Here is a 15,524-nt window from a genome sequence, read left to right as displayed (position 1 = left end):
TTGAAGACTATAATCCCTTCATCTATACTAATCCATGCTTTTCCATGGTTTGGCACCCCTTCAATGATGCCACGTGTCATGTCAGTGAGCTCCCAAGGTCTAAAGGAATGCCCCAGCACTCCAAATGTGGGGGCAGAAACCGACAATATGTTTGCATACACAGTTCCAGAAAGAGTACACTACGTTCAGAAGCATGGGCTAAAATGATATAGTATGCTTCTTCATGCTGGTCTTATCCATGCTTAGGTAATTGTGTCAGTCAAACATAAAGGACATAAGTAACAGAGAAATCCAACAACAAAAACTAGCAGAGTTGTTAGTGAGATATTATCATTACAAACCTTCAGACCTAATATTGATATCAGGGAAAATTCACAAAAGAATAGTCTGTTTCTATCAAGAATAATCAGAGCACTTTCAGGAAAGTCAGGCAACGGAGTTGTTTACATCAGTACAATAAAACACCCTTTTACCTTCAAACAGTAGTCCTTCCGTACTTTGAAAATTAATTCCAGGTCCTGTGAGGGTTTCTAGATTCTTTTAAACCACTAAACGAGTGTAGTTATATTCCACGGCTTCATCTAAATTTGCTTAAAATCTAAGAGGCAGTTTGCTGTTCTTCCTTACAACCACACGTTTCCAAGCACGTCATCCATACTCTATTAACAAACAGCTCTGACATGGGAAGGGAGGCAGGATACACACATCATAAGCAGCAGCACAAACCTGGCCAACATGAGTTGCAGTGATGAACCTTTGAAGACTAAATTTACTGTCTTTAAGGCAGACACCTTTAGCTATCTTGAACCATTTCCATCCTCATTTTAAAAAAAGAACTTTTAGATTCAAAGCACTCTTTAGTGTCAAATTTAGCCATGTCATACAGGGCAGGCTCAGGTTTACCAACAAAAGAATCAAAGGAGTTTTACCCTCTCATTTGCACGAAACTGTACTGCTAATGCTTGGTGGTGGCTTGGACCTGGCTGGCAGCCAAAATCCCACCCAGACACTTGCTCACTCTCCTTCTTAGTTTGTTGTCCCTTCTGCTGAAGAGAACCGGAGCAAGAAAGCTCATGGGTCAAGATAAAGACAGGGAGATCATTTACCAATTACCGTTGCAGGCAAAACAGACTCAGCTTGGGGAAATGAATATATTAGCAGTTAATATATATTTATTTATTTACTGATTTGGTTAGCGGGAAACAAAAAGACAAACAATAAAACGTAGGGAAAACACCTCTCCTCTCCCTTTCCCAGGCTCAACTTCACTCCTTCACTGCAGACTCCTCTCCTCCCCCCTTGCTATCGCCACAAGTTACACTCAGTCCCCTCAGTGAGGCAGCAAGGGTTGGAGGGGGCCATTATGGTCAGTACACACAGTGGTTTCTCTCTGCTGCTTCTTCCTTCTTAAACTTTCCCTCCGCTCCAGCATGGGCTCTCCACAGGCCCGTTCCTTTGGGAATATCCATCTGCTCCAGCACGCTGCACAGGCTGCAGTGGGATATCTGCTGTGCCATGAAGCACCTCCTCCTTCTCCTCTCACCTTAGTGTTACCTCCACTGTTTGTCACCCTTTCCCCCCCTCCTCCTCTTGACATTTTCTGCCCATTCTTGAATATGCTTTCACAGACACCACTGGCCTGGCTGACGGGCTCAGCTGTGCCCTGTGGTGGGTGCGTTTTGGAGCCAGCTGAGTCTGGCATGGGGCGGCTCCTGGTCTCATCCCACAGAGGCCACCCTGCAGCCACTACCTTGCCATTTACACCCAATACAAGGGTTTACATATATGATACAATACAATCAGACGGCTGCACAGACCCCTCTCTTGCTTCTCCCAGGGACATTTAAACAAGCTGCATTCACATCTCTGGATACACCATATTTGCAGCAGATTAATTTACTTTTGCAGAGATCTGCCCACTTATGCTAGAATTCATAACGCTTCCTGTCATCTCTGGACCTAATTTATACACCCAACAGTGCAGTTTAACAGTGAAAGGGACCACAGGCTCTTTAGTCCAGGCAGTATAAACCAAAAGTCCTGAATTATGCAGGGAGTAATTTTCTTTGTTATTTTAAGCACGTGACAAGAGCAACTATTCTCCCTTTTACTCTTCCGTTTAGCAAAAATATACTTCAAGTGAAGATAGGCAATGCCACTCAGCATCACACTCAATAAAGACAGAAAGCAACAATCCCACCAGCGAGCAGAGCCCTGCAGATGAACTCATCCCAGCCTGTATTTGCCTGGTTTCAGGAACTTATCACCTATTGCAGTAGGCAGGAAGCACAAAGAATTTGTTCTAGTTGCACTACAGTCCAAACCCCACATCATCATTAAAATTTAATGACTTCTTACAAGGCACTGAACAATGCTCAGCAGCAAAAGCTTTGAGCTCTTCAACTTGCTCAAATACATTCCTCAGATCTGGCCTTGCCCAGGTGATAAGAGTGACCTCCCAACCCCTAAACCACTTACTGTATCAGCAGTTCTGGGAAAGGAGCAACGCAACTCATCCTCCCAGGAAAAGGGTGGCTTTTGACACAGGAGTGCAAATGTGAATGGCAAGAAGCTTCTTTAAGAAGCTAAATTAATTTTTTTCTTTGGTGTCCAGGGAACCAGCAACTATCCAGTGACGATCATCAGTGCTGAGCGCCACCTTCATAGGTAGCTCCAAATCAGGAACTTCTTTCAGCAAGCACTGAGGAACATGCATCACAAGCCAAATTCTAGCACAACTCCATGAATACTAATGAAGGGATTGTGCACTCATAAAACCTCTGTGGAAGTAAAAATTTGCCTCAACAGTAACAACCTTGATATATTTAAAAGTCATTTAAAAACTAGAATTTGCCACTTTTGCTCAAGACAATGTTTTATTCAAAGAAGAAAGAAATGAGAATCAGGCACCATGCACATCTCACTGTAGCAATATCAAGAAGTCTACTGGATTATCATCACTTTGGTCACAATGATGTGTGTCAGATTAAGACCAGGAGTTACCTGGAGAACAACACTGAAAGGACTATGTGCAATATGTAAATGAAGTGGGCAAAACCTTATATTCCTCCTTTTTGCCTATTTCTACATTTTTAAAGGCAAAATACTCCTTTCCTGTACCTCTGTAAAGCTCTCATTTTCCTAGATATTACTTCTTTTCACAGCCAGTTTTGTAATCTAAGTTTTTCATTAAGGAAATTAAATGAGTCTGCTAACAAATAGCTCTTGTGAGAGGAGGGGGATAGGAGTAGGGCAAGCAGGAAATGCATTGTGCAACTGGATCAAGGGATGTTAAGACATGGCTGAAGTAGATCAATATTGGGTGCAGAGCTTAAAAATTGTGTGCAACAAGGTATTGCCCTCTGTCCCCAAAGAGCAGCAATCATCCTTCAGTGCGGCTGCTCACATTACAAGTGACGTCTTTTCAATTATCTCAAAGGCCAGATTTAACATTCTCTATTCACAAGTTCACAAGCCTATTAATAACCATCTTGGGAATCACTGCAAGGCTCCAGACTACATATCACATGATGTCCTCTGATACAGGTTTTAGAAGCTGAGCCAACATGTCACCTAATGTGTCAAAATGCTTATTTCTAGACTGACAATAGGAAACCAGAGGACAGCCCCTCTCCCTTCTAACCCAGGATTATCATTGAATACCAGCTACCACTGAAAGCTGGAAAAATATGAGTGTTGAGAGAAAAGAATTCCACATACAAAGTCTTGCCGTTATGATGAACACCTCCACACTGGAAGGGAGCTTAAAGCCTTTGGTTGAGAATGCATCCTTTAAAATGATCACACTACTGCTGTAAAAGGATTTTGAAGCAAATGTGGTTGGATGACACCTGTGTGCAGATGCACTGAGCTGGGTCTACACAGCCAACCAAGCTCAGAACCAAGTGTATGGTACAAAGATACCCAATGCAGCTTCCAAAGACCCAACTTGGGTCTACAACAAAGTAGCAATGCTTATCTGGTGCTGCAGCTGAGTGAATAAATCCCCCTGCACATAGCTGAACATTAAGGCGCAGAGGCAGCGAAACCTGCAGGCAGCTGCAACTTGTGGATTTGTATGTTTGAATTTGCATTAGCCCTGGAATATCTTCATGATGTCCCACTGTGCTACACAGCCCAGAAGAGCCTGGGAGGACTGGGGGGAGAGTTGCTGACACAAAGCACAGGCAATACAATTCTCTGCAAATGCAGCTGACAGATAAACGTCAAAACCAGAGAGGAGCTGAAGGACAATATTGGCACAAGACAAATGGAGGTTAAACTGACATATATGAATATATGTAGATTGGAAAATAAGTTAAACTTTAAAAGCATAGGAAAAAATTGATTTTAGAACAGCATTTCAAGTGAAATAGCAGAAGCAGAAACCCAGAAGGGATGAGGTTGATCTGGTAGAGCCAGAAAAGAGGAAGCGACGGTGCAATTGCCTATGAGGGTAGGGGACTGGACTTGATGACCTAGAGAGTCCCCTCCCTGTCCTGTGTTCCTAAATTAAGATGCACAGCCAGCAACCCTGAAAACCTCATCCGTTTGTGAAGCTCCAAAACTAAACAATGATTTTTCCCATCAGAAAGCAAGCATGTTTGTTACACGGGAAACAAATTCTGATCAGAACACAAACCAATGAAGATTTTAAAATTAGTTTCAGGCAAACCAGTTTTCTAATGTGTAAGACAGTCTGAACCATATATTTTTTTCCTACAGACTCCAATCAAAATGGAGTTCATCTCATTTGAAAAAATTGAGGTAATTAATGGTAACCACTGTAGAAGGACCATATTTAATTGGGATCCCTGCAAATTAAGATTTAATGAAATATAAACGAGAAACCACAACCTCCTTCCCTTCTCCACAGAAACACAGAGGAGAGAAGACAAGAATACAGTGCAAGGGCACAACAGTAAGAACTACATTTCTGCATTAAAAGAAACAGAGAAGACTCACACATATGAGGACATAAGTTCTTCAAAGTAATAAACACAGGAAGAAAATTATCCAGTCTCACAAGCAGAGAGAATCAGTACAGTTAGATGTTAACACATCACAGGAAAATCCTTTCGGTGTAACAGAACAATGGACTAAATTCCTCTTGTAAAACCCTTCCAAAACTGTAAGGGTGCAAAATCAAGTCTTAGCAGTGATTGAATGCAATAGTTCTGTAAAACTGTTATCTGCAGAAAGGTGCTGATAGGCCCACACTCCCTGGGATGTTGAATGCTGTGGTGTATAAACTTACACACTCAACGAGATCAGACTTCCTTCTTGAAATGACCCTTCCTGCCCAACTCTTACACCACCACCCAGAACACAGCACCCAAAGGGAACCCCTCCCTCTCCTTGACTCGCCCTTAGTTGCATAGCTTAAACACCTTTCAGCACGTCCCAATTTTTTTCCACGTGTTGCACAGCTCATTATGCATGCAATCCAGAGGCTACTATTGAAAGGTTGTATTAACCTCTCTGTTCTGTTGTGGAGATACATTTACTTCAATCTGCAATGCTGCAGCATGTGTTGCCCACCTGAACTATACCAAAAGACCATTGCCCATTCACTGAGGGCCTAGTTTCTCTAAATATATCTGGGATGCAATATAGCGTCTATGAAAGGATAACCTGCAGATAATAAGAATGTTTGTAAAAATTCTTTTAGCAATGCACCCAAAGAGACAGACTAGATCCCTTCCCTTTATACAAGTGGGAAATTCCTGCAAAGTTAGAGGATCTCATTCCTATCGCTAGTTAAAATAGTATACTAGAAGCATGACATGGTTCCCTATAGAACTGATTAATCCCACCATCTCTTTAAGGCTGAGCAGCATCATACAAAAGGGTTTTACAGGATCCAAAACCTGAAATCCTGTATGTGTACTGGCTTTCAGATGAGATTGTCTGAAAATAAAAGAGTAAGAGAGACATGATAAGATAGCAAAGGAAGCCTGAGTCAGTATAAGATACTTTGCTTTGTCATGCTTAATGATTTCTATTACCCAGCTTCCAGAAACTGCACTCCTGACATCAGTAATTGACAAGAATAAAGAATAAGCTAAAACAGGGGCTGTGAAAGTAAATTTGGACAGTCAGAGCTAGTAATATACTTGGTTATCAGGTATAGGCAAAAACATACTCAGCTGATACTTTACACTGGCCCAAATTATACCAGTTATATGAGGCAGTCAGACTCTTTCTGTAGGCTGCAAATTGCTTAAACAAAGCACCAGGAATTTAAGTGTAGCAGAAAAAAAGATACGCCAAGATATTGAGGAGAGCTTTCACACTACATAAACTTTACTTCAACTGGGTTTCAGACTGTGTGTTTGCAGTCTCCCCCATCCCACTTCTTTACATAAGGAGATGGAAGAGGAAAATGCCTCTACCGTGTATTTAACATAAAAGCCTTTCAAACCAGCAGGAAGCCTTCAGTTCAGTCATGCCTTATGTACTGAAAGGTTAACTAATGGGAGAAGCTTATTAGCACAAATAATACCACTTCAGCCTTGATCCCAACAACACACAAGCTAAGCAAGTTGAGGCCTCATCAGCATTTAAATGGAGAGGAAAAAAAAGCAATGACAACAAAAATACCACACACCACCTGCTGCTGTAAAATTGGTCCTTAGATGTAGTGGGCAATAGCAGGAGATGTTGGCAACAGCAGCTTTCCAAGGGCACTACCCTCCTCCAGCTGTTGGTATTGAACCACTCTCTCACGATGGAGAAGCAAGCACTGTGAAGCCTTCTGATTTAAGAAAACATGACCATTCAGAGCCAGCCAGCTCCATTTCTGAGGCAACAGCTCTAGTTACATCATTTAATCTCCAAGGCCTCAATTTTCTCATTCTGTAAGGATGTTCATGTGTACCTTTCAAAGAGATATTGTGATGTATTGCGATTGTACAGCTGTTTTAAAGTTAAATGCATACGTATGTTTTAGGCATTATAATAGCTGTTAAGGCAATGTTTGTGAATAAGAACTGTGCCCCTTTCTTGAAAACTTATGGTCAGAGAAACCTACAAGAACTTGGATGTTAGAGTTCTAGCCAAACTCCAGTTCAGTGGACTTTCTCCTCAAAATTGTCTCTGCAGTGTCCTGGTAGAATAGGAAAAAGCAGTATTGCCTTTTATTCCCCATGTAAAACTCTGCAGGACTAGTCTTTTATGTTCTCTAGAACAGTTGATTTTCATCACAGAGTCAGCTGCATATCAGTGATCAAGGTATCTTTCCCCTGCGCTGAGTTTTGAAATCCTCTAAAATTAAAGTCATAGCACAAATAATGTGTAACATTGTTTGGATTAGATCAAGTTTATATTTCTCTAGTAAGATTCAATAATATGTTCCTGTTTAAGATGTTCTTCCTAGAGGCTTAATAGAGAAACAATTCATTTCGCTGTAGCTGCTGTAGTACCAAACAGTTGTTAACCTGTGATGAGAAGGTTACATCAGATACCAAGCTGGGGTAAATTAAACTGACAATTGCCCTTGTTTAATTGCTTTTGAGTAGTACTCAGTATGTCTGACTGTGCAGTGAGTTATTATCGTACCCTGCTGCTATCCATTAACACAAAGATCAAGAATTTTATTTTACTTTTTTGATGCAACCATAGAGAAGGTGATAAAGGCTTTAATTACAAACAGATTTAATTTAGAATCCATTAGTGCAATTTATCCAAGCATACAGAATTAAGATGGGTTGGTCTGAACAAGTTTGTAAGTTCGTTGCTTCTTGTAAAGGACAAAAATCTATATTGCCAATTGTTAGAGTCTACAAATATGAAAGATTTTAGTCTCTTTCAGAATGAACACTAAAAACCTCACACTTCTCCTTCAGGTTGTGGTTATTTCAAGAAAAGAACTTCACTGAAGATTGTCTGGGTTCCTTTCTTTGATCCAGCCAGAAAAAAACCCACTCTACTTCACTCCTTTGTATTTAATATTTAAAAGAAAAACATTAAGCAGCAAAATCTAAATTTTCTCAGCATCAAAAAAAGTCCCAGTATTTCCTCGTTTACTCGCTCACTGACAAGACTGTCTGACAAAATGTGAAAATCCCATTTATTAGTTCTGAAATACTAAGAGGAAGTACTGCAAAACAGTAAAGGCAATTCAGCTCAAGTTTTACTGAAATTATGATATACAATATAGCCCTAGATTACATATTCTACATAAACATTATAGCCACAAGAGAGAGTAAAATAAATACTAAGCAAAGCACAGTATTTGTTTATACAGTGTACAAGAACAAGCAATAACATAACACTGACTGCCATACAGGGTGTTTGGATAGATACTCTGAGATACTCTGAGATCATTTAACACCAAATAGCAATTCACAGAACCACAACAAATCCTAAGACAAACCTTCACAAATTAAACAAGTCTCAAGCTTCAGTATGTATTTTAAACAGAGGCTACATATTTAGTGATGAATCTCTCTCATAAGCAAGCCCATTAAGACTTTTGCTTCTAATTAGGAGTGTATTTTTTATTTCCGCACTTACACTGAAGTACTAGGGTCTGACTTTGCAAGATGTACAACACTAAAATGGGCAGGTGTGTATTCTGATCATCTTAGCAGAAGTCTGCTTCCTTGATGACAATGCAAAGCTCTCTCTTTTAAATCAGCAAAGGTAGTCTATTTAGTTAGCCATATCTTTAAGGCAGGTTTCACAAAATTACCCACGTAACTTCCCATTGATTGTTCTTCCATCTCCTCCAATTCTTAATTTTCACTCTACGTTGCCCAGCTGAACTCAGGTGTTGTGCAGAGCCAAAGCCCAAAGATTATTTTCAGATTCGTGACTCTAATCAGGCTAACTTGTGGTCCAACTGGCAATTTTACCATTCATGCTAACGTTGCCCTACCAGCTCCTTCTTCCATATCTCTAATCAGCATCACAACCTTCAATAACAACAGCAAAAGCACTAGAGTCTATGCACAAACTGTCACTGAGTGAGGAGTTAATGAATCCCTGTATCAAAGCAGTGAGCTTCCATGCTGCCTGAATGGAGCTAGGGATCTAAAATCCATCATCTTTAGCCACAGGATATCAGCGTGCTATTTCCCACACCGTTGCGTTCAGCTACGTACATTCATTCATACACCTGGTACAGACACTGGCAACAAAGCAAGGACTGAAGCTCAAAAGATCATTGAGATAACTTGATGGGGCATCATGCCAAATTATGCCAGCTATAAACAGGCATGCTGGGGTGAGAAGCTCCTTAACCTTCAAAGGTTTAGTCTCAACTCTGACCACAGAGACTGTTTCCCAAGAGCTAGTAGATAAAAATAGATGGACCATTCCTATGCATAATGTGAACTAGTTCAAACGTATTAAAAATGGATTTTTAACTACCTTTTCAAAATAAAGACAGAAGTAACATGTTTGAAAGCTAGTTTGAAAACTGAAGGTCCATTTTCTTTCACTTACTCCTCCACAGTGAGATAGGGGAGAAAATGAGAAGGGCAAAGGTGAAAAAACTTGTGGATTGAGATAAAGACAGTTTAATAAGTGAAGCAAAGCCTCACTACTTCCCATCAGCAGGCAGATGTTAAGTCACTTCCTGGTAAGCAGGGCCTCAACAAACATAACTGCTACTAGGAAAGACACAGGCCATAACTACCAGCATCCCCTTTTCCTCTTTCTTTCCCTGCGTTTTTATTGCTGAGCACAACATCTTATGGTATGGAATGTCCCTTTGGTCAATTTGGGTTAGCTGTCCCAGCTGTGTTCCCTTCCAAATTCTGGTGCACACTCAGCCTACTCAATGATTTCTGAATTTATTAAGGTTTGTCTTTTAACTTAATGTCCAGAGAAGTCAGAATTCTGGGCAGTCTTCTGTCCTCTTGCAAACAAGTTCAAGTAATCTAAAAATTCACCAGTCATTAACTAGAAATTACTCTTCTGTCTAAGGAAAAGTAGTATCTGACTGTATGCCTGCTGTTAATCTGCTTCAATATTGATTAACACAGATGCACTGAAATCATCTTCTTGTGACCAACATAAAGAAATGGAGGCCAATTAAGATGCAAGCCTCAGCTGAAGATTACTGCCATCCTAAGCAAAAAGGGAGACCTAACTTACACCAATTAACATATATAATTATAGAAAGGAGGTAAACACTTGTGATGTGCTCTGTGAGATCCTCAGAACCCATTTGCAATGCAATAGCTCAATGTTTGTTAGAGAGACTCCTGTTACCCATTGTTGCTAGGGGACAGTACTACCACCTCAATCCTTGTGGTACCAGCACTCTCTCTGGCCCACGCAGCTAAGCAGAAACCTACTCCATTGCACACAGCGGAGGTTCTGCTGTGGAGGCAGGATACTTTTTAAGGTACTGCAGTGCATGTATGTATATGTCACATCTTAGATGAGGACTAGCTTTCCAATCCCCAGTTACCTTAAATAACATGCAACCTGAGTTAGGTTAAAGGCATCCATAACTATTTAATTGTAACTTGAAGAATTGACAAACCACAGCTACAAATTATTATGAGAGATATATATCTGAAGAAATGAAAGAGACACTCTGCTGAATCTTCATACATTAACATTAAATCAGAACAGTTCTCCCACACCCTCATCCAGCTCATATGCCATCTTGCCTGCATGGTTTCAAGTCTTCATGTGTATGTTAATCCTCAGGTTGCACCTATTAAAGACAGCATATTCAGAAGCCTCTGCTAAAGAGCTTATCCCCAACAGAAAGCTACATTCAGATAGTTTTTGTATGTTAATAATTACAGGACACCTGCAGACAGGACACCTACACTCCCTCAGGTAGGTTGCCAGATTTTGTCTTGGTGCAAAATGTCTTTAGACAGTCTGTTCTTTTAGATCTTCTAAGGATTCAGACAATATCATCTTTTGCTTGAAAGCTCATCCTAATTCCTTCCCCTTACCAGTAGGCAGCCTAGTCACTCTCATTCATTAGTTGTTCACTTCCTCAGCTAAATGCGTTACACAAAATATTGTGTCCTATACCCAGCCAGTCAATACATAATTTCTTGCTTCGACAAAGAAGCCTCTGCCTCACTTCACCTTTTGGTGATTCACTGGCATGTTTCAGTACAAAACATCTTCCACTGAATATATATTCCATACCAATTTGTAGGGGCTCATAATGTGTACAAACATAATTAGGTGAAATGTACACAGTTCATTATCATTTCTTGAATGAAATGAGACACATGACGGGCATTAAACACTTTGAAACTGATAATTGCTTATGAGATACTCATACTTAACCACTTCTGGTATACTCCAAGAACTGTATCTATACTGGTTTAAAGCCTGAGAAGGCAAGAATAGCACTGTTCTGAATGCATATCAATGCAAACAAGATCAAGATATGGTGGACTGAAATGATTTGTAGTCACAGATATTAAACTCAAACAAACAAAGAGTTCTATATAAGAATAAAAAAGGTCTAACATGGTAAAACACATGCTTTAAGAGAAAACTGTAACTGTAAAGACAGTAAATGCAGCTAAAAAAAAGCAAAACACAAGGTAGGAGACCAAAGCAGATAACCCACTTTTTTCATGGTTTACAGCCTCTGCAAAATAAAAGTCTAGTCTTAAGGAAACCCTCTTATTTCTACTTTTCTGGGTATAAAAATATAACCCTTTTAATGCCCACTCTGAATTTGGCCTAAGAAAGGCTGAAATATTTTGCATCAAGGTGATGTTGGTTATAGAAAAGTAAAACACAAACTGCTGTTGTATTTTACCTCCATTTATTATCTGAGTCTAGCCCTTAAGATACTCAGTTTCATCATACACCCTCTGTGGTTATCCTTCTCCTGATTCCAATTCTTCTGCTGCTTCTATGTCTGCTCAGATGACAGAGCACTGCAGTTTTGGAGGGAGTCTCTAGGTCACTTTGCACAGAGGAGCCACAATTGTCTCTACAACCAGAAAACCCAAACACAGACTTTGGCCAATCACAGTGTAACTGAACAAATTTGGCCAAATATACACGTACATTTTCTTCCACTTCTACTCACCCTCATTTAGCAATGCCATCTCTAACTCAGGGAAGACTTACTTTTTCTTATACTATTGCTTAAGAATCAGAATGTTCTACATCGGTTCCTGTAGCCTTCAGTTGCAGCCTGGTACTAAGTGATGGATCCCCATTAGCTTGAGTCTACTTAAGCAAAACTCCCCAAATCACTAACATTTTTGCCTAAACGTACAGTTTACTTTTTACAAGCAATTCAGAAACTGGACCAGTCTCACAACACCATTCTGAACAGCTAAAGGTGAGATGACAGTTTACAATACACATCAAAATGAAAGACTGCAGAATAAACCAGCAGTGCATGTGGATGGGTGATTTCTCTCTCTTCATAGTCATCACAAGAATGATAACCATCACCACCTGCAACTGTCTTCCTCTCCCCATTTGATCTCTATGAAGATTTTTGCATGTTGTAAATCACAAAAATGTGTGGCAGTATAAGCTGAATGTACATACAGAAACATTCAACCACAACTCATACATGTAGTCTTTTAAGCATCCATCGTGGAAGGCAATTTTCTGGTACAGGTTTGGACTTGGTGTTTTGGAAGAATTGTCATAAAAAAAAATTCATAAGGAGGGATTTGATGCTATAACACCACTCTCATTCCATGTGCTACAGTCTGTTCACACAAATACTTTGTGCTTCATATACAACATTGATCTGGATGGTATGCCATCCATTTTCACAGGCCCGCCTGTTTATACTTCATTGTAAATCAGGAGAGAAAATAAGTTTCAGAGGCTGTAATTTTTTGACATATAAAAACAGATGCCTTAGTCAATAAATTTCCACAATATCTGAAAGACTCATAATTAAAAAATGGATCCAAACAACCATAAATTAAACAAGCAAATATGTAACTTGTTAACAAGGTATCTTTTTTTGACTTTAAATTTTACAAATAGAAAGAGATTATAATGAACACTTCAGAACGTACATGATATTCAAAAAGCAGGCAAACTATTAAGAAGCCTCCTTTAGCAGAGTACAAGCCACTTTTACAATCCTTAAAATAGTATCAGATCTTGATTAAACCATAGCCTATACTATGACTTTTGGATTAAATTTTAGGTTAGCGATGCACATTAGAAAGCAATGATCACCAGGTGGCTTTTGTCACCTGTTATCACCAACAAGACACCCAGAGAAATGTGAGGAGGTCAGAATCCAGTAAATAGCATCCAAAATAAAGTCTGTGACTGGAATATCCAGAAGGGCCCCAGAAGAAGAGGCGTCCCAAATATTAATCCAGGAAAATCCCTGTCACTTTCATTATTATTATTAAATGTAATTGCTCCTGAAAAAGTCAAGATGCTAAATATACATAAAATAAGTTACATCAACATTGATCTTCCCTGTTTTAATACCTATTTTTCCCCTTTCTCCTACGATTTGCTTTATAGTTTAAGTATTTGTGTTTTCAAAACTTTATTTTATTATCAATTTTATCTGCTTTCATAGCTCTGATCTACAAATTTATGTCTCCCGTATTTCTATTATAATTTGATCCATGCCACCTTGTTTCTCTTCATACTTGAAAATGGCCTAATGGAAGGATGAGGTTTTGAAGAAAGGAAGACTGACAGAGTCTTTGAACATGACAGCAAAGAGCATGTAGTAGTTTTCAGTCAGTTACAAAAGATCTTGATCTCATGGAAAGCTTGCATGCGTTTTGCTAAGCAAGAGGTCCTATATGGTCTTGCATTTTAGAGTGTAATTTCAAGATGCACCTTTCATTTCAGATTTTGACTTTTTCCAAAATAGTCCTGATGTAAGCTCACTTCTGTGACTTTGAACCATAAACCAGACATAACACAGTCTTACAGACATTCAACAAGACGATAACACTTTAAAAGTTTCTCTTCAACTTTTCTATTGTGTATAACAGCATGAGTCTCTGACTACGTTCTTTATTTCAACATTCAGGTAGAGTCAGTGTTATATATGATGAACAGTAATGTCATACCCAGAAGAGCACAGTAGCACGCCTTTGCTCCTCATGAATGACTGGCAAATCCTCCTAATCCATCCTGACCACAAAAGAACAAGAGAAATTAAAGCTGAACTAGTTCTATATTTGGTGCTAGTGAACATCTTCAGGGATAAAATTGGCCAAACTACACAGGAAGCAGTCAACAGAACTTTTAGCATTAATATCAACCACAAGTAGTAGCTTTGATTTAGATATCTAAAATAATCTGAAACTAGCATCATGCCATTCGGAGTAGTTTGAACAAAATATATTGGGAGGAAGCAGAAAAACTTTCATTCCTTTCCTTTCTAAAACTGACTGGAAAGAGAAAGTAATGATTTTTTTTTTTTTTTTTTTAATGTTTACACCTCAGGTTCAATTTGTTTGATCTGTTTCAATCTATCCAGCAAAATCAGTTATAATGTTAAAAAAAAAAAAATATAAAAATCACTCACTAAAAAGTTCAGTTGGACTCATTTTTAAAAGTAAAGTTGACAATATTCAAGACCAAGATATAGAGAAAAACTATTTGCCTTTATTATTAATGCTGAAAAACTTCCTTGTGCAAGTTCTTATCTTAATGAAGGATTAAAATTTCCTTTTTGGTACTTGTGTCTGTTTCCCCTCTTCCTTCCACCAACTACCACAAAGACGACCCTGACTTCCATTTTCTCTGTAACATCCCTCTAGGCAGCCAAGAGCAACAAGATCCCATCTTAGACTTCTTTTTCTAAGACTGAACAAATTCATATCTCTGCACCTCTCCTCACATGCCAAGCATACTGTTCTCCAGTTAACACATGTTGTATTACAAAGTCTGAAGAACATATATTCTCTTGCTCAAACATAATCAAACCACTTTTGCCTACCGCAAGTTACTGAATTCCAACCCGTCTTCTGGGGTTCTTCTTGTTTTGTTTTTAAGAAAGCAAGAAAAATTATTTTTCTTAAAAAAATGCTAGGATTTGATCTCACTTTCATTCCAGCACAAAACACAAATTAAATATTTGGATACATCAGAAAAAGAGAGAAACCAGAATTGGTGACAGTCTGATGGCTCAAGGCCATATTCTAACCCATTCAAACAAATCTGATTTTTACAATAAAATTAAAAATAAAACCACTCAAAATGCTGGCAATGCTACTAGCCCTGACCCTTGTTTCGGAACCACCCTGCAACATACCCAGTGCTTCAACATGATTCTGAACATGGCAAACTCCAGCAGCAGATTAAGACCCTCAGTCATTCACATTAGGTCTGTTTTGGCCCCTGGCATTCCTCCTGTTTACTTATATCTTCAAGTTTCCGTGAAATGTCAACAGCTCCCCAGCTCATTCAAAACCTGCAAATGGCCCATTCCCTTCCCACTATGAATTAATGCTTAAAACATTGGAAATAATCTGAGCATTGAGTAACATGACCAGCTTCTACCTCTGGTAGCCAAACTTCTTGGCTACTTTGTTTGCAAAGGAAGACAAAGCAAATAACCTCTTCTCCTC

At 39.2% G+C, this 15,524-nt stretch overlaps 1 protein-coding gene across 9 annotated transcripts in view; it reads right to left on the bottom strand.

The window, feature by feature from the left end:
• NRXN3 (neurexin 3) overlaps positions 1-15,524 on the bottom strand; it is a 984,457-nt gene that overhangs the window by 242,614 nt on the left and 726,319 nt on the right. The window lies entirely within an intron of this gene.

This window comes from Haliaeetus leucocephalus, unplaced genomic scaffold (genome assembly GCF_000737465.1).
Source record: "Haliaeetus leucocephalus isolate CR32 unplaced genomic scaffold, Haliaeetus_leucocephalus-4.0 Scaffold932, whole genome shotgun sequence".
Classification (NCBI taxonomy): Eukaryota; Metazoa; Chordata; class Aves; order Accipitriformes; family Accipitridae; genus Haliaeetus; species Haliaeetus leucocephalus.
Note: the sequence above shows the minus strand (reverse complement) of the source record. Positions and strands in the feature narration are given on the sequence as shown.